This window comes from Scyliorhinus torazame, chromosome 3 (assembly GCF_047496885.1).
Source record: "Scyliorhinus torazame isolate Kashiwa2021f chromosome 3, sScyTor2.1, whole genome shotgun sequence".
NCBI classification, from domain to species: Eukaryota; Metazoa; Chordata; class Chondrichthyes; order Carcharhiniformes; family Scyliorhinidae; genus Scyliorhinus; species Scyliorhinus torazame.
In genome coordinates, this window is record NC_092709.1 from 279,287,934 (window position 1) to 279,314,158 (window position 26,225).

The 26,225-nt window shown below is 45.4% G+C and overlaps 1 protein-coding gene across 5 annotated transcripts in view; it reads left to right on the forward strand.

The window, feature by feature from the left end:
• Window positions 1–409: 409 nt before the first annotated feature.
• The window catches only part of LOC140409134 (interleukin-11 receptor subunit alpha-like), a 174,872-nt gene continuing 149,056 nt past the window's right edge, over window positions 410–26,225 (forward strand). For 3 of the 5 annotated variants that reach the window (XM_072497294.1, XM_072497292.1, XM_072497291.1), the window contains exon 1: window positions 410–583. The gene's annotated coding sequence lies outside the window, so the exon portion shown is untranslated. Of the gene's footprint in view, window positions 584–7,645; window positions 7,670–26,188; window positions 26,212–26,225 lie in introns of those variants that run through there. The other 2 variants (XM_072497295.1, XM_072497296.1) reach the window with 2 other exon arrangements.

Consider the following 26,225-nt stretch of genomic DNA (forward strand, 5'->3'; position numbering starts at 1 on the left):
GCCTTTTGGATGAGAGGTTAAACCAAGACAATCCATCTATTTGCTCCGATGGATGTAAAAGATCCCATATGGCAACCATCCCCAGCAACAGAGCTACCCTTTGTGCCCTGGCAAATATTTATCCTTCAGTCGACAACAGAAAAACAGATTGGTTGATCATCCTGCTGCGAGTGGGAATTTACTGTGAGCAAAATTGCCTGCTCTGTTCCTGCAGTACTTGACAAAAAGGCGAGTGCTTCGTTGTCGCCAAGGGGCTGTGAGTTGCCTGTCGGGCCGGGTAAGAAGCGACTACATGTGTCTCCCCCCCAGTGTCTGCGATGCTGCTGACGAGACGGGCATCAGGGATGGACAGCAGCTCCGGCCAATGGGGCAGAGGAGGAGGCGGGGGCGGGCTATCCGGTGTTTGTTGAGCTCTGGCTCCACGGAGCTGGAGAATGAGGGGCAGTGGGATTGATTGACAGGAGAGCCTGTGCTCGAGCGTGCTGTCTGATTTGGTTCCCACAGCCAGAGGGAGAGCAGCGGGATGAGGGAGCGAGGGAGGCATGGATAACCCAGCAGGGTGAACCCACCGACAAGGCACAAGGTAACCAGGGCAATACGTGTATTGGGTGTGTGATGAACTTTTGTTGTGTGTATTGGGGTTCCACCAAACAAAAGTTTGTGGGCACACTTTCCTTCCATCATGGGGCGAGGGTGTTGAGCAGGTCTTGTTTGGCTCAGCTCGGCTGTGCCCTCTGTGTGGACTGCTCCTCAGAGCTCACAACACGGGGCGTTTCTTTCCGAAACTTAGGACTTTAGTTTCCGCGCGACCCTCCAGGGTGTTAAAAGTCCAACCGCAACACTGCTTAACTTTCGATTTACCACATCGGTAAAACCTCGCCCGGTATTTCAGTGACCCTCGCAGCAGTAACACCCATGAAGTAAAAGTGCTTGTTTCTTCGCAGTTGTACCATTCAATCAATCACTAGTATTGTGCTGTGATTTCCCCGCCCCCAACAAGACGATAAGGTCTCTTCAGTGGTGTTTATTTTTTTTTGCGGGACTGTAGCTTTCGTCGGTTTTTGCACGATTTTTCTTTAGAAGTTCCGCCAGAAAGCGGTCAAAGCCTATTATTTTGTCTATTAGTCGTTTGGATTCTTTAGCGTTCAGTCCGTTTGTCTGTCGTTTACCACCGTTTTCTTCTGCATAATTTCAATTAATTATAACTTTCTGTTAACAGCAAAAGTTCAAAGAGTTTTTATTTCCTCTCGAGCCAGATACTGCACTGCAATTATTGTTTGCGTTAACTTTCGCCATGAGTGTTTTATAAGATTGGAAGACTTCAAAAACATTTATGTCTTTCCTTCCTTTTAACTCACTGGTGGCAGTGTACTCCCACCCACGTTTTGGGGAAAAAGAAAAGCAAAGTTCTATTTCTTACAATCTCTTCACCTATTTTTGCAGCTCAAGATGTCCTGGACCTAGGACAGTGTTGTCTGATTTGGTTCCCTTTTCATTGTGCCTTTTTCATTTTTTGTTTTAAGATATGTTCTTCCTGGTGTTGCTTGTAGCAAGCTGATTTTGCAGTAGAGTAGGACAGTGGTTAGCACAGTTGCTTAATTGCTCTAGGGTCCAGGGTTTGATTCCCGGCTTGGGTCAGTGTCTGTGCGGAGCCTGCACGTCCTCCCCGTGTCTGCGTGGGTTTCCTCCGGGTGCTCAGTTTTCCTCGCACAGTCCAAAGATGTGCAGGTTAGGTGGATTGGTCATGCTAAATTGCCCATGCTAAATTTCCCTTAGTATCCAAAAAGGTTGGGTGGGGTTGCTGGGTTGCGGGGATAGGGTGAAGGCGGGGGTTGGGCTTGGTTAGGGTGCTCTTTTTCCAAGGGCTGGTGGAGACTTGATGGGCCGAATGGCCTAATTCTGCACTGTAAATTCTATGATTCTGTGATATGCGTTGTGGCGATATTATTGTTTCAAGTTCTTGAATCGCAGAAGTACTAGTTCATGCACAGGTTGCTTGTTCTTGAAACCACCTTGAAAGCTTGATTGTGTGAATACACAACAACAATTTGCATTTATATACTGCCCTTCGTGTAGCAAATGTCGGGTCATTTGAGTGTTAGCCATGGCCGAGTTGGTGCCACAGAAATAATCAATGATCTTCCAATGCATTACTGATGGAGTCACCTTTTGCATGAGATGCTCTGCCTACTTGGGTGGCACAGTGGTTAGCACTGCTGGCTCACAGCTCCAGGAACCCGGGTTCAATTCGGCCCTCGGGTGACTGTAGAGTTTACAATTTCTCCCCGTGTCTGCATGGGCTTGCTCCGGTTTCCTCCCACAGTCCAAAGATGTTCAGGTTAGGTGTATTGGCCATTCTAAATTGCCCCTAAATGTCCAAAATGTTAGGTCTGGTTACTGGGTTCTGGGGATGGGGTGGAGGTGTGGGCTTAAGTGGGGTGCTGTTTCCAAGGGCCGGTGCAGACTCAATAGGCTGAATGGCCTCCTTCTGCATTGTAAGTTCTATGATGGGTGAATAGATGTAAAAGATGACACTATTTCGGAGAAGAGCAGAATAGTTATCCTTGGTGACCTGACCAATATTTATCCCTCAATCAGCATCGCAAGATACAATGATCTAGTTGCAGTGTGATGTGATTTTGCTGCGTGCGAATTGGCTACTGTGTTTCCTACATTACAATACTATATTCCTACACTTCAAGTACTTCATTTGTTGTAAAGCACTAGGTAAATATAAGTCTTTAAAGGCACTAAGCCACATAAGCCGTTTAGCATGGGTGACCAAAAGCTTGGTCAAAGGGGTAAGTTGAAGGGGGAAAGAGAGGTAAAGAAACGGACAGGAATTCCAGAGCTTTGACCTCCACAGCTGATGCACAGTCACCAAAGGTTAAGCACAGAAAATCAGGGATGTGCAAGGTGACAAAATTGGAGGAATGCAAAGATTTGAAGGGTTGTGGCACCACAGGAGGTTATGGGAAGGAAGCCCTGGCAGCTGCCACTTTATTGGCCACTGCTGGGAACATGCCACCCTGGGTCCTGCAGCTAGTTCAGACGGAGTTGCTTATGGGCCTGGTGGAGCATCCCCAGTCTTTGTGATTAAAATTCAACCTAAGATTTTAATATCATGGAGTTGCTGGACTGTGAGCTGATGCATGTCCGCAAGCTATGGGATAATGATTAACATGGACTTGGTTGGTGCAAGTTAGCACACTGGCAGCAGTGTTTAGGGTGCGCTCAAGTTTACTTGGGGTCAAACAGGACATTCCGGTTGTGAATGATCTGCTTTGGTCTCAGACGCTGGCAAGGGAGACAAATGGCGTTGATTGCGGGAGATTGGAGTTTGTGATATGAACTGAAGACAATGGCTTTACTCTTTCCAATATTTTGTTAGGGATATAGTGCTGGGGAGTATGTTTTTTAAAAATTGATTGGCTTCATTAGTCCTTTTGTTTTGCTGGATTACTGCAGTCCCAGTACTCTGGAAATTGTTTCAAAATTGTATATAAAATATTTAGAGAAAGTTATTTTATCCAATTCTAATCTTGCTAATGTAAAATTTCATGCAAACAATATTGATTCAATTTGTGAGTCTTTTCTTCATATCTTGTCAAGTTTCTTTAACAAGAAGCAGCAGAAGGGGGAATCTTGGTCCAACAACCCAAACCTCTGAATATAGCCCAACCCTATGTTTCCTATTAGTGCTAGCTCCGTTTCCACTTCATCATTTGTCTTGTGGGTCTGGTAAATTATTTATTTTGTATTTCATTCTTTGAGTTAATTTCACTTTGGACATAAGGCAACTGTCACCCAGGTTCCTCTTAAATCTTCAACCCCAAACCTTGCAAAGCTTTAGGTGAATTGAATAGGAAATGAAGGGCCAGCAACACATTTTATTTTTGTGCGTTTTGTTTGAGGGAGGAACTATGCAACTCTTCCAAGGCAATTGACCATATTGGGACAATCACTTTTAAATCTCTTCATCTCTTTCTATAAGGGACAACAGTTTACATACAAAACAGATTTGAGTTCTGAAGAATGCCCATCAGGGTAATATATCATTGGGGTGGGAGAGGTGGCGGAGATGTCCTCCACACAAATATTTTTCATCACCGTTCTTTGTGTTGTAACTTGCATATGTTGGAGTCAAGAAATATTTTGTCATTTGAAGTTTGAAACCAACTGGTCAGTTGGGTGAAATAACAACAAAGATGCTGGAAATACCCAACAGGTAGGGTGACAATGGTGGAAAGAGAAGAAAAGTTAACTTAGAACATAAGAACTAGGAGCAGGAGAAGGCCATCTGGCCTCTCGAGCCTGCTCCGCCATTCAATGAGATCATGGCTGATCTTTTGTGGTTCAGCTCCACTTTCCGGCCCGAACACCATAACCCTTAATCCCTTTATTCTTCAAAAAACTATCTATCTTTATCTTAAAAACCTTTAATGAAGGAGCCTCAATTGCTTCACTGGGCAAGGAATTCCATAGATTCACAACCCTTTGGGTGAAGAAGTTCCTCCTAAACTCAGTCCTAAATCTACTTCCCCTTATTTTGAGGCTATGCTCCCTAGTTCTGCTTTCACCCGCCAGTGGAAATAACCTGCCCGCATCTATCCTATCTATTCCCTTCATAATTTTATATGTTTCTATAAGATCCCCCCCCCCCTCCGCATCCTTCTAAATTCCAACGGGTACAGTCCCAGTCTACTCAACCTCTCCTCGTAATCCAACCCCTTCAGCTCTGGGATTAACCTAGTGAACCTCCTCTGCACACCCTCCAGCGCCAGTATGTCCTTTCTCAGGTAAGGAGACCAAAACTGAACACACTAATCTAGGTGTGGCCTCACTAACACCTTCTAAAATTGCAGAATAACCTCCCTAGTTTTAAACTCCATCCCTCTAGCAATGAAGGACAAAACTCCATTTGACTTCTTAATCACCTGTTGCACCTGTAAACCAACATTGTGCGACTCATGCACTAGCACACCCAGGTCTCTCTGCACAGCTGCATGTTTTAATATTTTATCATTTAAATAATAATCCCTTTTGCTGTTATTCCTACCAAAACGGATAACCTCACATTTGTCAACATTGTATTCCATCTGCCAGACCCTAGTCCGTTCACGTAACCTATCCAAACCCCTCTGCAGTCTTCCAGTATCCTCTGCACTTTTTGCTTTACCACTCATTTTAGTGTCGTCTGCAAACTTGGACACATTAGACTTCCTGAAAAAAGGTTGAGAAAGAGCAACATGGGATATTACCACCTTCTCTCCTCAGATTTCCAGCATTTTCTGATTTTATTTCAAATTTCCAGCATTTGCGTAACTTAATCCTGTCACAGTTCTTCATCGACACGGCCATTTTGTTGGCTCTGTTACAGAAAACCAGTGTACGTGCTTTTGTGACAGCAGTTATTGAGATAGTTTTTGTGTTAGTTGGGCAATTGGCATCAGGAGGATAAAATTCGAACAAATGCCTTCAAGAATGTTTTTCATATGATAGGGTATAATTACTCAACAGTTTCATTGCTGTTATTTTTGTGCATGATGGATCAATTAAGTTATAATAAATGCAAGTTAAGTTGTCATTCATGCTGCATCATATTTTGGCATTAACCATGAATGAAAACAATGCCTTCACACAATTTTGAAAGTTCTTTTTACACCACATCGGTTTAATTTTGTTTCTGATTTTAGATGAGATTATCAAAAGCTTTCATTGCTTTTCACTGTGATATAAAATTTATTTAGGATAAAATATTAAACACGTTTAACCAGAGCCAACATTTCACATCCAGTTGTTGCATTCAGTGTCTTTGTTAGATGTTTGTAATTTCAACATCTTTTTCTTGCTAGTTTTATTTGCAGAGGTGAACTGTTCTCTATCCAGCTGATGTAGCGAAGAGCTCCTGAGGATGTAGCCTCAGGTTGGTAACCTCGAGTGAGAAGGTGACCTTGTGCACTTCGGCTTTCTATGTGGTTTGGTAGAAGTGTGACCCATGTGAGATAAACATTAACGCACTCCCAGGTGACCTGTCGATTCACCTGGAATTATTTTTAAAATTTAATGATTAAGCTATCTAGTATAGCAAAGAACAAACTTTCTCAACAACAATTTCTCCTCCGTCTTTACTCAACGTTTTTAAAAATCCGTTGAAGAATTTGTGTCAGTGTTGTTTATAAGAATGCACTTTTTAATTGATCATAGAGCCAGGAAGACAGTGGCATTGTGGTATTGTCACTGGACCCATAATCCAGAGGCCTTGGTTAATGCTCTAGTGACGTGGGTTCAAGTCTGTCCATGGCAACTGAAACATCACGATTTTTGTAAAAACACATCTGGTTAATGAATATCCTTTAAGTAAGGAAATCCTTATCTGTTCTGGCCTGCTTTGTATTACAGAAATAATACAGCATAGAGGAGCCATTTGGTCTGTCGAACCCATGCTGACTTGCAGCATGAGCATTCCAGCGAATCCCACACCTTACCTTTTCCATATTGCCCTGCAAATCTCATAGTAAATGTATTTGCAAATGTCCAAGTGGAAGCAGGTATTGAAGGAAGAGCAATCTCAATGCGTCTTGTCTCTGTGTTCAGGTGCTTATTGGATTTTTATTTGAAAGCCATGATTGAATCTGCCTCCCAACACACCCTCCGGCAATACATTCCAGATCCTAATCACACTTGAGGAAAGACATTTTTCCTCATCGCTATTGTTTGTTTTGCCAATTACCTTAAATCTGTTCCATCTAGGTTCTTGATCCTTCAACCAATGGTTTACCCCTGTCTACTGTGTCCAGACCCTGTGTAATCTGGAATTCCTCTATCAAATCTTCTCAACTTCCAAGTGACTCCAGATCCTCAGTCATGAGGATGATTCTTAACTGTCCTCTGAAATGGCGCAGAGAGGCACTCAGTTCAGTGTCAGTTAGAGATGAGCAACAACTGCTGGCCTTGCCAATGACGCCCACATCCCATTAAAGAAAAAAAAGTAGTCTGGATCCCTTTGCAGGCCAAGATCCCGGACCAGTGTCTCCAGAATAATCATCCCAATAAAAAAAGGCTTTATGTCAAATCTTTTGTTAGGTTTTTCTGCATACTCTCTTTTACAAGCTGTTTTAATGTGCTTTGAACATTTATGTGAGTTACAGGACTGTCCTGCGAGAGGGACACCTGTCTTATTTAAGAACATGGGTGCAGAAGTCTGCCATTCAGCCCATTGAGCCTGCTCCGCCATTCAATACGATCGTGGCTGATCAGACACTTCAATACCTTTTACACCCAATAACTCTTTACATTATTGTTAATCATAAATCTATCAATCTCTACCGTAAACATACACAATGACTGAGCTTCCGCAGCTCCCTAGGGTAGAGAGTTCCAAAGATTCACAACCCACTATGTCCTCTGCCCTCAGTGGCTTCCCCCTTATTTTGAAATTGTTCCCCCTGTTCTAGATTCCCCAACCAAGGGAAACATCTTACCTGTATCTACCCATTTATTCCTTTAAGTATTGTAGGTTTCAGTGAGATCATCTCTTTCTTTGATGCTCTAGAGGATACCGGCCCAGTTTGCAAAATCGCTCTTTATCAGAGAGTGCCGCCATCCCCGGAATACGTTTGGTGAAACTTTGTTGCACTCCTTTGATGGCAATAACATCCTTTCTGAGGTAAGGGGATCAAAACACATAGTACTCCGGGCGCGGCCTAACCAAGCTTCTCTACATACAGAAGCAATACATCACTATTGTACTCAAATCCTCTAGCTATTAAGGTTAACATTCTATGAGGTCAATCTGTCTGGAGTCTGCTGTAAATCTTCTTGCATTCCTTTCTTGCTCCCCATGACGAACGCTTGAACCTTTGTATTGATTGCCTTAAGTACACGTTTTGTAATATTTCCAGAAAAGTCTTTGTTTTCTTTTGCAAATATGGAATATAATGCACCTGAGATCAGGAATTAGGGGAATCTACAGCCAAAAATAGTTATCCAAAGCTGCTTTTTCTTGTTTTTAAGAATTTTTCCAATTAGGGGGCAATTTAACATGGCCAATCCACCTACCCTGCATATCTTTGGGTCATGGGAGTGAGACTGACGCAGACATGGGGAGAATGTGCAAACTCCACACGGAGAGTGACCGGGGCCAGGATCGAACCTGGGTCCTCGGCGTTGTAAGGCAGCAGTGCTAACTGCTGTGCTGCCCTCTGCAGCTGCTTTTAATCTGGATTTAAAGGTGTTCTCAGTGTGGTTGGTTTGTGGTGCATGGATCTTGGGAGCTCCAATATAAACTGACTGACTGAAAGAGCTGACTGTCAATTGGTCTTTTTTAATGTAGAAAGTTTACATTGAAGTTGCCATCATGAGTATGAAATCCATGCATCAGGGGCAACAGATAAAGCATTTCTCTGAGGCCAATGTAAAAGCATCTAGTGACACAAATTATCCCGTTTATATCACTGTTGATAATGCCAGTACATTACTTGTTTTTGGCAATATTAAGATAATTGGTGCAGTTTTCAAATAAAATTATTTAGGAATACCTGTAATGCTTCAAAATTATTTCAACTGTTAAACTGGATTTTCAAAACAAACATCAGTTTTTAGTTCTGAGGGTTAAAAGTATTACCGTTTGTAAATCAAATATTTTTAAAATAAAGCTTTAAAGCAAATTGATTATTGCATGAATTTATTTTCTTCCTTCCTACTTCACACCCATAATAAGTAAAGAAAAACCTTCTTCAGGCTCATAGTTATGCCTTGTACTTCTATTTTCAGTTTCAAAAATATTAGTACTCCAATTTTGTTGAGGGAGAGAAATGATCAGAAATGAAAAGCTGAATTGCAGTTCCTTGGGGTCTGATTGAAGGATTACTGTGCTCCTTTACCGGCCTACTCCTGTACCTAATTCGTCTGTAAATGTTGCTCTTGGGTTGTGCGTGATGTCGGCAAACCACATTTATTGCCTTCAGAAGCTTAGTACATTACAATAACAGTTCCGTCATAATAACTAGCAGGAGTAGGCCATTTGGCTCATTGAGCCTGCCCTGCAGGTTTGTGACTGTGGCCTTAACTTCACTTTCCTGCACCCCTCACCCCCCACCCTAAAATAACCCTGGACTCACTTTTAGATTTAAAAAATTGTCCAGTTTAGCCTTGAATATATTCAATGACCAAACCTCCACTCCGGTCTGTGGAAGGTCCAAAAAACGATAATCCTGTAGGGAAGAAATTCCTCCTCATCTGCACATTAAATCAGAGACCCCTTATTTCTAAATAGTGCTGCCTAGTTCTCTTTTCCCCCTGAGGGAAAAGATCTCGCTCAGAATCCGATATGCCCTGATTCTTCAACAAGTGAACAAAAGATAATTCTGTGCATTCACAACGTGGAGGACAAGCTTCGCATTCATTTCTTTATTTATTTTGTGACTAGCCAGTTGAATTGCAATGACATAAGATTTTGAGCACGCTGGCTTAATCTCAGACAGTTGCAGTGGAGAAGGAGGGAAACCATAGTTTGCAGTGGGGACCACAGAAACAGTAGTTTTGGTTTTAACAATGTTACATTGGAGGAAATTTGTGTTTCTTCAGTACTGGATGACAGATGAAGCATCTGATATTTTAGCAACAGTGGAGGAGTTGAGAGAGGTGGTGCTGAGGTAGAGCTGGGTGTCATCAGTGTAGAAGTGAAAACATGCCATGATTTCAGACGTCACCGAGGGAAAGCATATAGATGAGAAATGGGAGGGGGGATTGATCCTTGGAGGGGGGGGGGGGGGGTGACCCTAAAGGAGGTAGGAGCAGGAAGATAAGCCAAGGTTGTAGTTACACAGACCTGGCACTCCTCTGGTCTACAGAGTTGAAAGCACATTTTGTTTCTAACCTACTAAGTTATTGGGTGTGATTTATCTCCTGGAGTTTGAGAGAACACAAAACGGTGCTCTTTGGTGTTTCTTTTTTAAACTTATCAATCATGTCCCCCCCCCTCAGTGTCCTCTGTTCTCAGGAAAACAACCCAAGTCTATCCAATCTTTCTTCATAGCTAAAACTCTCCAGCCCCGCCAGCATCCTGATAATCTCCTCTGCACCCTTTCCAGTGCTATCACATCCCCCCTATAATGTGGATTCCAGAATTGCACACAATACTCGAGCTATGGCCTAACCATAACAGTTTATACAGTTCCAGCATTATCTCCCTGCTCTTAAATTCTATGCCTCGGTTAATAAAGGCAAGTATACCAAATACCTTCTCAATCACTGTATCCACTTGCTCTGCTACCTTAAGGGACCAGTGTGCATGCACACCAAGGTTCCTCTGATCCTCGGTGCTTCCCAGAATCCTGCCGTTTATCACCTGCCCTTTATCATGCCCTGGTGTTGTTTGTCCTACCTAAGTGCATCACCTCGCACTTATCAAGATGGAATTTACCACTGATCCGGCCATCTGACCAGCCCTTCTATATCCGCCTCAGTATTTAGCACTCCACTAATTTTCGTATCATCCGCGAACATACTGATCAAATGGCAGGTAAAATAGTAACAGTGAATTTTGTTTTTAAGGTGAAAATTATTTTAATCTTCACTTGTCTGTATTTAATAACGTACTCAAATAACTAGTTCAAATAATGCATGTTTGTTGTTCCCGTAAAAGTACTTGGAAAATAACTTGTACTTTGGTACCTTCACGTGAAATTGCAACATGAAACCTGATCTCATTGGACTACTGGTATAATACAAACAGTATCGGCAATGAGTTAGACAGCAACCTGTAGATTTGATGCTCATCCAATTAATTGTGTTGCTGAAGTAGTTTTGTTGTTTCCTTTTAATAACAGAAAGATGTTGCTGAATTGCTGATACAATCTGCAGATATTTCTGCAATTTAAGTCTTTTAATGTTGTATTTATTGAAGGCAAGGACTTTTGAGTTTGGTATATTTTCAGCATTAAGTACTTGCCTTGAAATGCTTTATCCGTAACAATTTGTTGATGACCATAAGATGCAGGAGCAGAAGTAGGCCATTCGGCCCATTGAATCTTCCCCACCTGTCAATGAGATCATAGATTCTATGATTCTATGACTGATCTAATAATCCTCAACTCCACTTTCCTGCCTTATCTCCATAACCCTTGATTCACTTATTCATTAAAAATATGTCTATCTCAGCCATGAACATACTCAATGACCCAGCCTCTACAAACATCTGAATTCCGTAGATTCACTACCATCTGAAAGAAGAAATTCCTCCTCATCTTTGTCTTAAATGGGCGTCCGATTACTCTGACACCATGCCCTTACGTCCTGGACTGTCTCACAAGGGGAAATAATCTTTCAGGATCTACCCTGTCGAGTCCCCTGAGAATCCTGTATGTCTCAATAAGGTCACTTCTGATTCTTCTTAGCTCCAATGAATACAGGCCCAACTTACTCAACCTCTCGTTGTAAGAAAATCCTTCCATAGCTGAGATCAACCTAGTGAACCTTCTCTGGACTGCTTCCAATGCCAGTATATCTTTTCTTAAATAAGGGGACCAAAACTGTTCACAGTATTTCAGGTGTGGTCTAACTAGTGCCTTGTATAGTTTGAGCAAGACTTCTCAGAGAGAAAAAAATTCCAGTAATTTTGCGATAAAGTATACATGTAGGATTTGTTTTTAAACAGACAGGAGACTTGCAATCGGCAAGTCGCTTCAGTCAATATACACCATGGATTTGTGTAATATGTTTTCCACATTTACTGCCATCTGTTGCTCTATATTGATCTGGTGTTCTAATAAAACACTTTCCTGTGATGAGAAAAACACTTTTCTTGTTGTTTGCTTGGTCGCACTGCTTTGATGAAGCTGTACTGAATGTGTCCAGCATTGTGACGTCAATGAAAAAAGATGAATGGTCACCTTGATCTCCTTCAATGCAAGTGCGTACAAGTTTTCCAGAGAAGATCGGGTTTATTCCTGTGTACACATTATAAGGTCATCGGTTCATCTATCTCAGCAGAATGCAGGAAGCATACCTTGGATAGGATTGATTGCATGCTGGTAGCAGAACCTGCCTGATTTTTTTTTTCCTCTTTTTTTTTTTTTGAAAGGAGGGAACATTGTGCATGACCGAGGGAGTGTGATTCTCCCCACCTGATTTACACTGGATGATATAGACAAAAATCTACCTTATAACTTGCTCACCTCCAAAAGAAATGCTTTAGAGTCACCATGCTTCCTGTAGCCTCCTTGTACCACTTCTCTGATCTGTGCAGGACACAGACCCCATTCTCCAGCTCCTGTGCAATAATACTCATTGACAATACATGTTGGTAATACAGCTCATATGTCACTGTCACTATTGTTTTATCTTAATGGACCAGAGTATACCACGTGCGTCATTACACACTGACATTTTATCTGATTTGGTATTAAACTTACAACTAAGGCTTTATCACCGAAAATATATATTTTATAGACTATAAAAGTGGGGTGAAGCACATAGTAGACCTGAGGATCAATTTTACAATACTTGGTGGAGTGAATGTGGGTATGGAGCAGTGATGTCCACCATCATCTCAGTATAATTTATGGAGTGCTTGCTTTAGTTTACAAATCTTGGGTGGGATTCTCCGACCCCCCGCCGGGTCGGAGAATCGCTGGGGGCTGGCGTGAATCCCGCCCCCGCCGGTTGCCGAATTCTCCGGCACCGGATATTCGGCGGGGGCGGGAATCGCGCCGCGCCGGTTGGCGGCCCCCCCCCGCCCCCCCCCCCCCCCCCCCCCCCCGGGGCGATTCTCCGGCCCTGATGGGCCGAAGTCACGCTGCTGGAATGCCTGTCCCGCCGGCGTGGATTAAACCACCTCTCTTACTGGTGGGACAAGGCGGCGCGGGCGGGCTCTGGAGTCCTGGGGGGGGCACGGGGCGATCTAGCCCCAGGGGGTGCCCCCACGGTGGCCTGGCCCGCGATCGGGGCCCACCAATCCGCGGGCCAGCCTGTGCCGTGGGGGCACTCTTTTCCTTCCGCCTTCGCCATGGTCACCATGGCGGAGGCGGAAGAGACCCCCTCCACTGCGCATGCGCGGGGATGCCGTGAGCGGCCGCTGACGCTCCCGCGCATGCGCCGCCCGGCAATGTCAGTTTCGCGCCAGCTGGCGGGGCACAAAGGCCTTTCCTGCCAGCTGGCGGGGCGGAAATCAGTCCGGCGCGGGCCTAGCCCCTCAAGGTTAGGGCTCGGCCGCTCAAGATGCGGAGGATTTCGCACCTTTGGGGCGGCGCGATGCCGGACTGATTCGCGCCGTTTTTGGCGCCGGTCGGCGGATATCGCGCCGATTGCGGAGAATTCCGCCCCTTATTTCCAACATTAGTTATTGGAGAATAAGCTAATAACCTTTTTAACCTTGTGTTTAGGCATTCTAACATTATTCCATAATCCTAAAAAATTCCTTGATCCAAGCATTCTGGACTGGAGAGGTTACAATTTATTTAAAATAACCCTGTTTTAGAGGTGTCCCTCCTTCATACTCAGCAGTATGACTGCCACATGCTGAATTTTTGTTACTAAATAGGCACAAAAAACAGTTCTTGGGTCTGCAGATTGATTTTAGCGTTTCTGTTGGAGTGTTTTATTTCATTGATGGATACATGATGTGCATGCTCTATGTGGCAAATAGCGAAATCTGAGCTGGTGTTGGTTGTTGTCCTTCCTCATTGCAAGTGGCTTGGATGTGTATCAAAAATGTTGCCGGTTCCAGTTGAGTAATCAGTGCTTTGGTCAATGAGGGCATTATTGTTATGCAAAGATATGTGGAATTGTACAATGAGGGTTAAATTGAACACATTTTAGCTATATTGGACCAGAATGTACTTCGGTCATTACACACTTACATTTCTTTCCAGAATCGTAGAATAGTTACAGAAGAAGAACATTCAGCCCATCATATCAGTTCTGGCCCTCCGAATGAGCAAGCCACCTATTGCACTTCCTTGTAGCCCTTTTGAAAGCCTCCTTTTTAAAAATTCATTCAAGGGATGTGGGCATTGCTGGTTAGGCCAGTATTCATTGCTCATCCCTAATTGCCCTCGAGAAGGTGGTGGTGTGCTGCTGCCTTGAAAACACTGCAGTCATGTGGTAGGTACACCTACAGTGCTGTTAGAGGAGGAGTTCCAAGATTTTAACCGAGCAATAGTGAAGGAATGGTGATATCGTTCCAATTCATGATAGTGGGTGACTTGGACAGGAGCTTCCAGATTATGGTGTTCCCATATACCTCCTGCCATTGTCCTTCAAGGTGGTAGTGGTCATGTATTTGGAAGGTGTTGCCTCAAGAGCCTTGGTGAGTTCCCGCAGGGGATCTTGTAAATGATACACACCATTGCCACTATTCGCCGGTGGTAGAGGGAGTGAATGTTTGTGGACGGGGTGCTAACCAAGCGGGCTGCTTTGTCTGGATGGTGCTGAGCTGCTTCAGTGTTGTTGGAGCTGCACAAGCAAGCAAGTGAGCGTTTTCCATCACATTATTGACTTGTGCCTTGCTGATTGTGGACAGGCTTTTTGGAGTCAGGAGGTGAGCTACTCGCCACAGGGTTCCTAGCCTCTGACTTGCTTTTGTAGACGTGGTATTTATATGGCTAGTCCAGTTCAGTTTATGGTTAATGGTAACCCCCAGGATGAATTAACCTTGACTCCAATATACTCTCGTGCATTCCAGATTCGAATCATTCACTGTGTAAAAAAATTTTTCCTCTTGTCACCATTGCTGCTTTTGCCAAGTATCTTCTATCTGGTTTTCCACTCTTCCACCAATGGGAGCAGTTTCTCCCTATCTTTTCTGTCCAGACCACTCATGATTTTGAGCACCTCTATCAAACCTCTTCTCCAAGGAGAACAGTCTCAACTCCTCCAATATTTCTATGTTACTGAAATTCCTCATCATTGGAACCATTGTTGTGAATCATTCCTGCACTCTCCAATGCCTTCACATTCCAGAACTGGACCCTATTCTCTGGTTGAGGCTGAACTATTATTTTATACAAGTTCACCATAACTCCCTTGCTTTCATACTCTGTGTCCCAGCACCCTGGCCCAATGCACGGTCAGTTCCAGACCACCTGACTCGGGGTCCCAATACAAGTGAAATTAAAGTTACTTAAATATCAAATGTTTACGATTTGACCCGGATTACAGCCACCAGGTTTGTAAAATTTAACACACATAGCTTTTTTATTATTTAATAGTAATTAGTATTAAATAGGCAGCAATATAACTGGTTAACTACTATTTAATTCCCAAACACCCCTTTCAAACTTACCCTACTCTAATAATATATATAATACACAAGCAGACAACATGGAGGGAGAAGGTGGTGGAGAGGGAAGAAAATAATGATAAAAAATAAAAGATAGCAATCTTTAACTTTATATGGATATCTTCCAGTTAGTTTTTTTCTCCAGCTAATGCCTTTAGCTTCTAATGGTCTTCATTGTAGTCTCACCGAGACAGCAGGCAGCCAGTAGCTGAGAGAGAGAGAGAGAGAGGGAGAAAACACAGCTTTTTAGTTCTTCTGCTGGCTTCTCTCTGAAAAACCTCACCTAGCAAGAACCAATCAATGCCTGTTGCCAGACAGAACACTAACCCTGGCCACCCCATTGGCCGCCAGTCAATCAAACTGAATCTCTTCAGTCTGGCGGGTGCCAGCATGTCTGGGATTTCCTTTCCCAAATACATAACTTGAGGACATGGCATTCCGGTTGTCAAGCTATTTGAAATTATGACTTCTTTACTTCCTCCGCTCGAAAGGTATATTTCAATTTATGATCCCGGACCAAAAGAAAAGGGATAACATAAAAGAAATCGGAATGAAGAGAAATCAAAAGGAAGGCCTGTAACATATTGATAAAACTAAGAATACCATATACTTTTCTCAACCACTCTTTCAACCTGTCCTGCCACCTTCAAGGATTCATATATGTATGTACATCCAGGTCACTCTGCTCCTGAATGCCTTGAGAATTGCACCCTTCCCTTGCGCCCTTGGGTGGCACAGTGGTTAGCACTGCAGCCTCACCCAGGTTCAATTCCAGTCTTGGGTCACTGTGACTGCGTGGGTTTCCTCCGGGTGTTCTGGTTTCCTCCACAGTCCAAAGGTATGCAGGTTAGGTGGATTGGCCATGCTAAGTTTTCCCCTTAATGTCAAAAAAACATGTAGGTTAGGTTAAGGGGTTATTGGGATAGGGGCGGGAGACCAAGCTTGACTGGAGTTCTCATTCAGAGAGTCGGTGCAGACTCGATGGGCCAAATTGCTTCCTTCTGCACTGTAGGGATTCTCTGATTCTATGATTCCTTTCATATTGACTCTTATTCTAACTAAAATGCAATACTTCACACTTCTCTGGAATAATTTTTTTTGGGGGGGAAATCTTTTTCTTGAACTTGTAACATTTTATATCCAAAAATTTACACAACAAAACTAGCACATGTATAAACATTGGAGTAAACAAACAGCCAACAACTGTAACAATCTTTCCCCCCACCCTTAACGGAAATATAACCCAAACAACACTCCCACTAACATCGACCAGTTCCTTAAAATGCAATATGAACAAATGCCATTTACCCGTCAATCAACACCCTCATAGTGAACTTCACCTTCTCGAGGTACAGAAACTCTCATCAAGTCACCTAGCCAAGCTGAGGCACTAGGTTGCATCCCCTGCCTCCAACTAAGCAAAATCCGCTGCCGAGCAATCAATAAGGCAAATGCCAGAGCATCCACCCTCGAGGCTGTCCTTAACTCTGGCTGGTACGACACCCCAAATATAGCTACTGATGAACAGGGCTCTAAATAAACATGCAGGATTCCCGATATGGTGCAGAAAAACGACTCCCAAAACTCCACCAATTTTGGACAGGACTAGAGCATGTATGTGTGTTTTGCGGGCTTCCTCGAATACCGCTCACACCTATCCTTAACCAATGCAAAAAAAAAAAATCAACTCGCCCTGGCCTTGGTGCGGTGTCCCTAAACACTACCTTGAGCTGTACCAAGCTCAACCTCACGCAGGATGATGTAGCATTCACCCTGCACAGGGGCTCACTCCACACCTCCTCGTCTAAGATAGGTCCCAGATCCTCCTCACACGTGGCCTTCACCTCTTCCACCGAAACCTGCTCTTTACCTACATCTGTCCATATATCCTGGATGTGCTGCCCTCTTCGACCCAGCACAGGTGAGTATTCTCTCTAATAAAGTGGACGGTGGCGCTGTCGGAAAAGTCCGCTCAACATAGTCCCATATTTGAACATAAATGCCCACTTCCCCATCTCCTCCCCCCCCCCCCCCCCCCCCCACCTCAAGTCCTGCTTTCTCCTTCAACGCACCGCTCTAGAAACAAATCCTTCACCTCTCTAGAGTCTTACCTTTCCACCCTCCAAATGCGGTATCCAATTTCACCGGCTCAAACAAATGATTCCTATAGATAGGGGCCCAACTTGACATTGTCCTCAACGTAAAGTGCTGATGGAGATGCTGCCATATTTTCAAAGTGGAGACGACCACCAGATTCAAAGAATATTTTATTGGAGCAAACGTCAGAGATGCCGTCACCAGCACCTCCAAGCTAGACCCTTTGCGCGACCCCTACTCCATCTGCAACTAAGTAACATCTAGTCCCCACCACCTAACACCTTATCCGCATTTGCTGCCCAATAATAAACAACAATACCCAACGCCAAACCCCCTGCCTGCCTATTCCTTTGTAGGACCCTCCTCTGACTCAGTGGAGTTCACCCTGCCCATAGGAAGCCCGTTATGAGCCGCTCCATCCCCGAAAAAACAACTTGGGTAAAAAAAACTGGTAGGCATTGAAATAAGAACGTAAATTCCGGCAAAATATTCCATCTTAATGGATTGAACCTGGCCCACCAATGACAACGGAAGGCTATTCCACCTCTTGTAGATCCGCCCTGACCCTGCTCGCCAGGCTAGGGTAATTCAATTTGCGAAGCCTAATCCTGATTCACCTGGACCCCCAGATACCAGAAATTAGTCCCAGCCAAACAAAATGGCAGCGCCCTCTCCCAATCCAGCTCCTCCCCTGAAAGAGCGAACCACAAAATACTTGCTCTTCCCAATGTTTGGTTTGTACCCCAAAAATGAGTCAGACCTCTTCAATATATCCATGATATCCTCAATAACTGGGCCCGAACTCCTTATGTACAGCAAAAAGTCATCCGCATACAGAGACTTCCTGAGTTCTACTCCATCCCTCACAATTCCTCTTCACTTATCCGAGTCCCTCAAAGTGTTAGCTAATGGCTCGATCGCCAACACAAACAAAAGAGGAGACATAGGATACCCCTTACCTCATCCCCCTATGCAGCCGAAAAGACCCCGAGCTCTTGGTGTTAGTACGCACACTATCAGCCGGAGCTTCATGTAGCGGCCACATCCATTACACAGACCCAGCACAAACGTCTCCAGGACCAGGACCACTCCACCATATCAAAACGTTTTCCTGCATCCAAAGACGCAATTATCTCTGGCCCAACCGTCAAGTTGAGTAACTGCCTCAGTTGTACAACAGTTTTTTATCCTTCACAAAGTCTGTCTGATCCTTTCCCACTACCTCTGGGAGACGGAACTCCAACCTCAACGCTGAGACCTTAGCCAAAATCTTTGCATCCACATTGAGCAACGAACGTGGGCAGTACAACTCGCACTCTGTGGGGTTCTTATCCTTCTTCAGGGGGTGGGAGATGGACACGTGCCCCAATGTCTCTGGGAGAGAACCCTGCACCAGTGAATCGTTAAACATCCCCACTGATCCGTGAACTTCTTTTTAAAATTCTACTGGGATCCTGTCTGGCTCCAATGCCTTCCCCGTCTGCATCTTTCCTAAAGCTGTGCAAACCTCCTCCGACTCCAACTCCTCCTGAAATTCCTCCCCCACCTGGGGAAACCCTCGCTGTCTGACAGCTCGGATTTATAAAGCCCCTCATAGAAGATCCAAAATGCCGTGTTCGCCTCCTCTGGGTCAGAGCCAATCCACCTTTGGCTTCCGCACCTGCACAATCTCCCTAGCTGCTTCCTGTCGCCGTAATTGATGAACAAGAAGATGGCTAGCCCTTTCCCCACTTCATATTCCACCCCCTTTAAGGGTCGCAGTTGATGCCCCATGCGATCCATGGATAACAGGTCAAATTGCATTTGCTGCTGCTTTCTGCACTCCCATAACGCCAGTAATGGGCCATTCACATACTCCCGATTTACACACTGAATCTTGTTCACCAGCTCCTGATGCTCCTTCCTGGTCCCCCTATCTATGAATGCTTTGTACAAGATGATCACCCTCCAATCACACTCTTTAATGCCTCCCATAAAGTAGAAGACGAGACCATCCCGTTCTAATTGAAGTGAACACATTCTTTATGGCCCTCAATCTTCCCCCAAAACCCAGTATCAGATAACAGTCCTACATCCAGCCTCCATCCCGTGCACTGCGCCCCACCCACCTCCAACTTCAAGCGCACTAAGTGCGGCGAGTGGTCAGAAATAACCACCGCTGAATACTCTGCGTTTTCCAGCCACGGCGACAGGGTCCTACTCATGACAAAGAAGTCAATCCTCCAGTACATCTGAGGTGGGATTCTCTGCGATCGGCACGATGGCCCGAAGCCGGCGTCAAAAACAATGCGAACCTCTCCGGCGTCGGGCCGACCGGAAGTATCGGAATTCTCCTCACTTCCGGGGGCTAGGCCGGCGGTGGAGGGGTTGGCGCCGCACCAGCCGGCGCCGAAGGGACTGCACGAGTAAGCGCATGCGCAGAACTGCCGCTGTGGTTCCACACACGCACAGACCAACCGGCGTATTCTGGCGCATGCGCAGGGGAGTGTCTTCTCCGCGCCAGCCATGGCAGAACCCTACAGGGACTGGCGTGGAAGAAAGGAGTGCCCCCACAGCACAGGCCCGCCCGCAGATCCCTGGGCCCCGATCGTGGGCCAAACCACCGTGGGGGCTCCCCTGGGATCAGATGCCCCCGTGCCCCTCTCTGAAGACCGCACCAGCCAGCTTAGCTGCCAGGTCCCGCCGTGTTAGACCATTCCAATCCACGCCGGTGGGACTGGCCAAAAACGGGCGGCCGCTCAGCCCATCGGGGCCCGGAGAATTGTCGGGAGACCCGCTGCCAACAGCCCCTGACCGGTGTGGCGTGGAGTGATCCCTGTCCCCACCCGAAAACCGTCGTCGGAGAATCCCGCCCCTTGTGTACCGGGGGATAAAAAGCAAAAACTCTTCATCCCCCGTCTCCTCCATGAACCTAGCTAACACTTTCGCTATCCCCGAAGGGGCCAGTAATCACGGTCTCGAGTGTTCCAACACACGATTAAAATCCCACACGCCCCCCCCCAAAAAAATCGATTGTGTGTATCTAATTCCAGAATTGCAGCCAATAATCATCCCAATTCAGGGCATACAGGTTCACCAACACCACGGACATCCCCGCCAACCTAACCCTAACCCTAATCCTAATAACCATCATGTAACGACTCATTGATTGGCCAAAACCGTCTCCGGCTGAAAACCATCCTCTAGCTGGACCCCCCCCCCCCCCACCACTCCCATGCCGGTGAGTTTCTTGCAGGAACACCAGATCAGCCCCCAAACCCCTTAAATGGGGTTTGTTGCCCTCTCATCAGGCCCCGCTCAGGTGACTAACCTTGTCAGGGGTACCCCCCTCCTCAAGTCGACCATCCCCACCACGATAAAGTACCCCTACACAGATTCCTCGGTCCCAGATCTGCCTAAGAAGGCATCCAGCTCCACCCCTAGGGTGAGACTACCCCCCCCTCTCGACACCCCTCCGCCTATTGCCAAAATCTTCCCCATATCACCCCCGCCAAACAAACAACTAGATCCATGGTGCCCCTCACAACCTGGTCCAACCCCCCACCATCCCTACTCCACTCCCATTCGCTCGCCATCTCCCCTCCTTGCTGCTGGCAAAGTGGCTCCCATCCAAGGTCCCCCTCCATTACCCCATCCCACTCCCCCACCAATGTGCCCAAATCGCAACAACTTTAACAAGCTTCTCTCCCCTCTAAGGAACATTGCAATTCCCCCTTTTTACTGTCCCACCGAAAGATAAATATAACAAAGAGGCATAAGGACACTGCAAGAGTTCCAAACAGTCCTCAGACCGACCCAAGTTTCTTCTTTCTGATGAAGGCATCTGCACCTCCGGTGTGTTGAAAAAGTAATCTTTTGAGTCCATTGTGACCTGCAATTGTGCTAGGTGCGCCATACCAAATTGCACATCCTTGCTGTAAACCACTACCTTCGCCTTGTTGAAGGCCACACGCCTCTTGCCAGCTCAGTGCCAATGTCCTGATAGAGCCACAACATGCGCCCGTCCCTGTCAATATTCCAGACTTTTTCGCCAACTCCGAGACCCCCTCCTTCCTTTGATAACTGTGAAAGCCTCGGCCTTGGCTTCTGCTTGAGCGCCCAATGGGTTCTAGCCAACTACGGAGGGAAGAACACTTCATCCCCTCTCACCAGCCGAATAAACATCACTGAAAATTACTCGATCGATTACAAGCCCTCCACTTCCTCTGCAGCCCCACCAACCTGAGGTGCAACCGCCTTGACCTGTTCTCCAGATCCTCCACTTTTGTAAAAACTTGTGTAACTAGTTAAATGCACACATAGCTATAATAAACCTGTATTAATTCAACTGGCAGTGAGTATTCAGTTTTGCCAGCAGAGGCACCAACGTCATTTTTTTTTACACCATCTCTGGAGCCCTGGATTTGTTTTCCCTACTTTTTCTTTGTTAGAGGGAGCCATTATATTTCTTCCATAAATATTTTGTTGCTGGGTTGGGGGGAGGAATTTGAAGGTTGGGAGTTTAAGCTCTCGCCTGATCCTTTCCTGCCAATCTGAAAGGTTTATAATCAAAGCCAAAGTCTGTTGGGGTGAACATTATTCCTGGAAAGTAGTGCAAAATGGATGACTATGAAGAAGATCAGGTGTGATGTAAAATAGGTTGCTAATTTGCAATTTATAAGATTTTCTAAAATTCTCATACATGGGCAGTATTTTGATTATGCGGTGCAGGTGTGCTGGAGGCAGACCAACTGGCAATTACTCGCTACTCGCTAGCTGCTGGAGTGCCAGTCTGTCAGCAAATTCCAGTTTACTTTAAGGGAGTAGGTTTCTGGTTGTTGGCTACTCTCCCACCATGGTTGGGAGCCAGTTAGGCCACCTAAAGTATCGCTTTGATTTTAACAAATTCCAGTGTAGCTGGAATATGTAGATTTAATGGAGCTGATCTTCCAGTGGCTGGGGGAGGGGAGGGGAGTGGGGGCAGGGGTGCAGAAATGCAAAAAGTCCAGTATAGATCTACTGGCTGCGAGGGCCGCAGCTGCCGATCATCCCATGGAAGAGGTCTTCTGTGCAATGATGACCCGGTAGTTGTGGTCACATTATATCTTGTATTATTAACATATTTTTAGAGGGCACCTCCATCTTGAGGTACTCTTGCAATTTCCCAACTACAGGAGCAGCACCCTACCCCTCCCGATGGAGCTGCAGATTGCCCAGAGACACAGGCGCTCCTATCAACCCTCAAATTCTCTTTCCTAATTGGGTGTGGTTCCCTGTTGCGGCATCTTAATTGAGTGTCCTGAAACCTTCTCCACTGTCCCTTCTGGGTCTGTACTTCAACTGGCATCCGGATCAGATCCTAGAATTAAAAATGCAGTCTGGTGTGGCTGGTATTTAAAATTTTTTGCATTTAACTCTTTATTTAGAATACTGCCCACAATGGACGTGACGAAGCCTCGCACCCCTAAGTAGGTTTCAAACTCCCTTGGACGTGCTCACCTGGGATCTACCGGACTCCCAGAATCTAATGGCCTCCCCAGGGTGTCCCCAGCTGGGCTCCATTCAGTATTGCCCCACACAAACTTGGAGCAGGCAGAACAGTACACAAAGGAGCCTCCCAAGCCATCGGAGGCTCCTGGGTGGTCAGGGTTAGGGCAGGGTGGCCCCCTGGCCCTTCCTCTGGAACGTGAGTGGCACTGCAAAGCCGTGAGGAGTGGTGCCAGTGTGGCAGTGCCAGGATGCCTGGATGCCAGGGTGGCACTGCCAAAGGTTAGGGCCTGGGGGAGCCATGCCCATGAAAGGAAGGTGGAGGAGGAGGGGTATGAAGGATGAGGGGTGGGTGGGCAGTGCAGTTATAAAGGGGCCTCTGGAAGGTTGGAAGGGGTGAAGGGCAGGGGTCCAGGGAGGGGGGGAAGGGGCTATGTGAATGCCTGAAAAGGCTCAGCAACCCAAAAGCAGGGTGTCATCACTTGGGGGGGGGGGGGGGGGGGGGTGGAATCATGCCAATGTGTTGGGGTTGACATTGCCCATGCGTGGGGGGGGGGGCATGGAATCATGCCAATGTGTTGGGGTTGACATTGCCCATGCGTTGGGGGGGGGAGGTGTGGAATCATGCCAATGTGTTGGGGTTGACATTGCCCATGCGTTGGGGGGGGAGGTGTGGAATCATGCCAATGTGTTGGGGTTGACATTGCCCATGCGTGGGGGGGGGGGGGGCGTGGAATCATGCCAATGTGTTGGGGTTGACATTGCCCATGCGTGGGGGGGTGGGTGGGGGGGGGGGGGGGGGAACCCACAAAACCTCTTCAGATCTGGACACCCTTTCAAAATGGTAGCCTGATCTTTCGGGAGACAGTCTGGCCAGTGTGGGTTTGACCAGGGAGAAACTCCCCAGGGCCTGAAAAAAGTGACTAAGTGTAGTTAGAGTGTGGTGGGAAACTCGCCCATAGAGATAGCGGGAAACTCCTGGCAAAATCCGCCGCAAGTGATACTTAGATCCTTTTCCATTAGATCGTGCCCTGAGATTGGAGGATAGGAACAAGAGAATGTGTGAGGCTGAAGCCAGAGTAAAGTAGCATTCCATGTTCGTTGTTAAAGAGCGTATCTTGTGCTTGTTTATTGATACATTCGAGGTTTGGACCTTTTTGTTGCTATGTTTTAAAAACATTTATTTTTTAAAAATTGTAATAAAACAGGAAATGCTTGAAACACTGGTAAATGAGCATCTGAAGAGAGAGGAACAGGGTCAGAACTGGAATTGCTAATAATGAACCACTTAAAATTGTGATTATTGACTACATTTTTTTAATCCATTCATGGGATGTGGATGTCGCTGGCTGGACCAGCATTTATTGCCCATTTTTGAAGGCATTTAAGAGTCAACTTAATTGCTGTGGATCTGGAGTCACATGTCGGCCAGAGCAGGTAAGGATGACAAGGGCAACACGGTAGCACACGTAGCTAGCACTGTGACTTCACAGCGCCAGGGTCCCAGGTTCGATTCCCCGCTGGGTAACTGTCTGTGCGGAGTCTGCACGTTCTCCCCGTGTCTGCGTGGATTTCCTCGGGTGCTCCGGTTTCCTCCCACAGTCCAAAGACGTGCAGATTAGGTGGATTGGCCATGTTAAATTGCCCTTCGTGTCCAAAAAAGGTTAGGAGGGGTTATGGGGATAGGGTGGAAGTGAGGGCTTAAGTGGGTCAGTGCAGACTCGATATGCCGAATGGCCTCCTTCTGCACTGTATGTTCTATGTATGTAGCTATGTAGATTTCCTTCCGTAAAGGACATTAGTGAACTAGATTGCTTTTTTTTACGACAATCGACAATGGTTTCATGGTAGATCGTTTTTTTTCTCTTTTTCTTTCCCATTAAAAAAAAAGAGCGATGGTATTATGTGAGCAAAGAAGGATGCCATTACATGGAACTATCAAAAGTTTGTGGCGCAGGTGTTACTGTCGGACACAGAGTCTAGTGAACTATAAATAGCCTTGCACTAATCCAATTTGGTAAAATTGGCCTGTGTGGTGTTATGATCCCAATTGGTGTTACTACTGGACAGGAAGAATTCAAATGGATGCTGGCTCAGAAAACATAACGCTTTACTTTTTAAAGAAAACATGGTGGAAGTGAGTCACAGAACCGCTAATATTTTTTTCTTGTTAAAAACTAATTAAACATGAAAAGTTTGATTATAATACAATACTCTTTTACTCCCCTCTTAGCTTTACAAATGATAACACGCCACTATGAAACCAGTTGGCCGATGCCACTGAACCAATCTTCTATGGATTTCTTCTCACAATCCCCCAAGTCACATGACTGTTTCCAAACTCCACTCCCAAAAAGCCATGCTTTAATATTATCTTTCAAACACTGCTTTCCATCAGTTGTTTTCGTTAAGAAGTCACTCCAGGTTTTACAATGATCCTTTTAAAACAACATTTTTGCTCCACTTTTAACAAGGAACCAGCACCAGGGTTTCCACCTCCCGTCAGTTTTCCTTTGTCTTCAATGCTTTTATTCCAACTCCGAGATCCAGCTGCTGATTTTCACAATTATTTAAAATAATGTCTCACGAACTGTGGTAAAATCTCACAAACTGTAGAACAACTTTAGATATCTTTCTGGTCTCTCATGAACCAGCTCCCTTCCAACTTTATCTGTGTCTTTACTGAACAGTACTCTCTTTCCAGTCCCTCTTTGTTCTTTTAACTTCAGATTTCTTGGAAACTTAAAAAAATTTCTCTTGTTTTCTTAACTAGCTGTTCTTTATGTTTCATGCACGTGTTTTATTAACCATTACTCCATGGTATGCCTTTTCTTCTTGCAAAGCTGAGAGAGATGGTCCCTCTCTAGCCTTCTATAAGCAACTGCTTTGGATACAGCTAAATGCTACACTCAAAAAAAACCCCCAAATCTCCCTACCCTAAAGGTGCCTCTGGTTGCTAAGCAACAGTGTTTACTTTCTCCAGCTTTTCTTTTCACGCCGTAACCCTCTCAAAGAACAATGGAACAGCAATTTGAACTTAACCAATCCCCACAAACACCTTTGTCGAGCATGAATCTAATTATAGGTTTATCATTCCTTGCACAGAAACAGTAAATTAAATCCACTTAAATGTGTATCTTATTTCTAATGTTTAACAATACAAACATGGATCACTTAAAACTACATCTCTTCTTACAGTAAGTTTCCATTACACAGTGAGAGTGTCTGAGCATGGACCATGGACCCTTTTCTGTTTTTGTATAAGGGCACATGATCTTTCTTATTGCAGTTCTTTAGTCTAATCCCAAATGGAACTTCAGTGTATGCGAATATCTTGATCATTACATGCTGTTTTATGCTTTAATGTAAGTAATGGTGT